Consider the following 4,142-nt stretch of genomic DNA (forward strand, 5'->3'; position numbering starts at 1 on the left):
AAATTCTACCATCATGTTGAATCTAGGTAACTAAGATTCGCAACCATTTAATTTTGTGTCTACAACGTTAAAAACTTGCACCTTCTTGAGGTTAGCTTTAATTTAGAAATTCTACCATCATGTTGAATCTAGGTTACTAAGATTCGCAACCATTTAATTTTGTGTCTACAACGTTAAAAACTTGCACCTTCTTGAGGTTAACTTTGATTTACAAATTCTACCATCATGTTGAATCTAGGTTACTAAGATTCGCAACCATTTAATTTTGTGTGTACAACATTAAAAACTTGCACCTTCTTGAGGTTAACTTTGATTTACAAATTCTACCATCATGTTGAATCTAGGTTACTAAGATTCGCAACCATTTAATTCAATTTTGTGTCTACAACATTTAAAACTTGCACCTTCTTGAGGTTAACTTTAATTTACAAATTCTACCATCATGTTGAATCTAGGTTACTAAGATTCGCAACCATTTAATTCCCAAATTAAAACGTACATCATATATAATAGTTAAGCGAATCGCCTAAACATGACTTTAGTGTAGCCTATATAATATGTAAAGTTTAGTGTACTCTAATCCCTTATAGTGATGGTACACGACGAGACACACACATTCGGCATGTAATGAACGCTGTTTGTATACATGAAGGAAAACAACGCCTCTGTAGCCACAAAGAATATCAAAGAAGTTTATGGAAATGTTTTGAACGTTCATATATGTCAACGATGGTTCAGTAAATTTCGTTCAGGTGACTTTAGCCTTAAAAACTGTGATGTCAGGGGCCGACACGTTGGAATTGATATTGATGCTCTGAAGACGTTTGTTGAGTCTAACCCAAGGCAACACACTCGTGAAATGGCCCTAAAATTGCATGTCTCTCATGAAACAATACGTAAACATCTAAGGGAAATGAGAAAGGTGTTTGGGTGCCTCACGAACTCTCCGATGAACCATTTTTTGGACAGAATTGTCACCGGTGATAAAAATGGATTCTCTATGCGAATATTAAACGCCAAAAACAATGGCTCAGTCCTAGACAAAAGCCACTTCAGACCCCCAAACCTGGACTCCATCCGCAGAAAGTGATGCTTTGCATTTGGTGGGACATCAAAGGAGTAATTCATTTCAAACTCCTCAATACACAGCGAACTGTCAATGCAGAGATCTATAGTCATCAACTGGAACGTTTAAATCAAGCCCTTCACTCGTCAATCGGAAAGATGTTCTTTTTCTCCACGACAATGCCGTCCACATGTGGTACGTTTGACACAATACAAGAGTATAGAGTTGTATTGGGAAGTTCTCCCCCACCCACCATATTCTCCAGACATGGCACCATAAGATTACCATCTTTTTCGTTCGTTGCAACACCATCTTAATGGGAAAACGTATGCAAATGTGGAAGGTGTTAAAGAGGACATCCACATGTTTTTTGTTTCAAAGCCAAGTGATTTGTTTAATCAGGGCATTAACAACCTGATTGTAAGATGGAAAAGCATCATTGACAAGAATGAAGACTATTTCATTTAATAAATGTTTTGCTTTGATACATAAGTTGTTCGGGTTTTTTTTATCTAAAAAAAGCGACATTAATTTCTTGACGACCTAATATGTGCTCAGTGTTGTAGACTTTACATAGCAATAATGTCTTAGTAAATCTCCTTTCAGTATTATTAACTAAATGATCAAAAGTTGGCAGCGTTATTTGAGTTTTACAACAATAAAAAAATTAAATCTTCAAACATGACGTGGAAGTGCTGTGAAGTTTTAACATTACAGACTAAGTTTGATATGCAATGATTGTGATGCTTTCAATGTTGTAGGTTTAGTTCTATATTACATTATTGTAAACTTTCAGAGACCGATGCAAGCTAAATATCAAAGTAGATAGTCGTAGAATTTGTAAATCAAAGTTAACCTCAAGAAGGTGCAAGTTTTTAACGTTGTAGACACAAAATTAATTTCAGTTAGGTATCAATGCCATTTTAATTTCGTAAATTTCAACCTGTGAGTTTCTGCGTTTCTTGAGACTGACATATGAGACTTAACTAACACATATATAACTTCTAATAAGTAGAAATGTCAAGTAATTTACAAACTTTCATGAGCATATATATATATATGTGTGTGTGTGTACAATATCCTATTACATAAATTCAGTGAACTTACTTCATTATAACTTAGGTTTCCCAAAAATGTCCTACTCCCCCCCATTTGACAATGAACAGCCACATAAAACTCTATTTTTCCATTCTCTCTTTTTGTAGTTTTGAGAAGAGAGAGAGATCAAACTAGCTTGTAGTTTTCTGTAGTTTTTGCCAACATTTATTTCTTGAATCAATAAGTGTTGTTCTATACACCAGACAGTTTAACGTTATAATGAATTCGTGAAAGTTATTGAGTGTAATATATTAAATTAGGCAGTAGACGGTTGCGATAAATCAATAATGATTGTGAGTGTTCGGTGTTGTAGCTCGAACACTTCAGCAATTATTGTAAGTGTTCGGCATTTATAGCCTAAGTATGTCAGTAATGACTGGTGATCAGAGTTGTAGACTAAACATGTCAATAATGAATACATGTGCTCAGTGTTGTAGACTAAACATGTCAGTAATGACTGGTGATCAGAGTTGCAGACTAAACACGTCAATAATGATTGGTGATCAGAGTTGTAGACTAAACACATCAATAATGATTGGTGATCAGTATTGTAGATTAAACATGTCAATAATGAATATATGTGGTCAATGTTGTATGAAGACTAAACATGTTAATGATGAATATATGTGCTCAGTGTTGTAGATTAAACACGTCAATAATGAATATATATATGTGGTTAGTGTTGTATATAGACTAAAAATGTCAATAATGAATATATGTGCTCAGTGTTGTAGACTAAAAATGTCAATAATGAATACATGTGCTCAGTGTTGTAGACTAAAAATGTCAATAATGAGTATATGTGCTCAGTGTTGTAGACTAAATATGTCAATAATGAGTATATGTACTCAGTGTTGTAGACTAAATATGTCAATAATGAATATATGTGGTCAGTGTTGTATTTAGACTAAACATGTCAATAATTAATATATGTGTGGTTAGTGTTGTATATAGACTAAATATGTCAATAATGAATATATGTACTCAGTGTTGTAGACTAAATATGTCAATAATGAATACATGTGCTCAGTGTTGTATGTAGACTAAACATGTCAATAATGAATATATGTACTAAGTGTTTTAGACTAAATATGTCAATAATGATTATATATGTGGTCAGTGTTGTATTTAGACTAAACATGTCAATAATGAATATATGTACTCAGTGTTGTAGACTAAATATGTCAATAATGAATACATGTGCTCAGTATTGTAGACTAAACATGTCAATGATGAATATATGTGCTCAGTGTTGTAGACTAAACACGTCAATAATGAATATATGTAATTAGTGTTGTATGTCAATAATGAATATATTAAGTCGTCACGAAATTAATGTCACGTTTGGAACACTTTCATTACCCCCCGAAACTGGGTTTCGATACCCGTGGGTGGGCAGAGCACAGATAGCCCTTTGTTTAGCTTTGTGCTTAATTACAAACAAAGGTTTAACCACCATTACTCCTCTTACTTCTATTACTGCCTCCCCTGCCAGTAGCACAGCGGTATGTCTGCGAACTTACAACGCTAGAAACCGGGTTTCGATACCCGTGATGGGCAGAGCTCAGATGGCCCATTGTGTAGCTTTGTGGATAAATTCAAACAAACTTCTATTACAAATATTAATCGCCTTATATAAAACTTACTTGAAATAGATTCAGAAACTCAGTACACAAGTCTTTAATTTCAGTTAGGCAAATACCATCAGTACGCATATGCTTAGTTTCACGACTTTTCGAGTGACCATCAAGATCCTCAATACGCATATGCTTAGTTTCACGACTTTCGAGTGACCATCAAGGTCTTCAATACGCATATGCTTAATTTCATATAAGACAACAAAGCCCTCAATGCGCATATGTTTGCTTATTTATCAATACCCCTCACTGAGCATATGTTGAGTTTCGCGTTTTCAGTTATGTATCAAGGGCCTTTAGCGTAGTAAGTCCGCAAACATATCGTTAAATAAAAATTTAAT

The sequence above is a fragment of the Limulus polyphemus genome, unplaced genomic scaffold (assembly GCF_000517525.1).
Source record: "Limulus polyphemus unplaced genomic scaffold, Limulus_polyphemus-2.1.2 Scaffold1569, whole genome shotgun sequence".
NCBI classification, from domain to species: domain Eukaryota; kingdom Metazoa; phylum Arthropoda; class Merostomata; order Xiphosura; family Limulidae; genus Limulus; species Limulus polyphemus.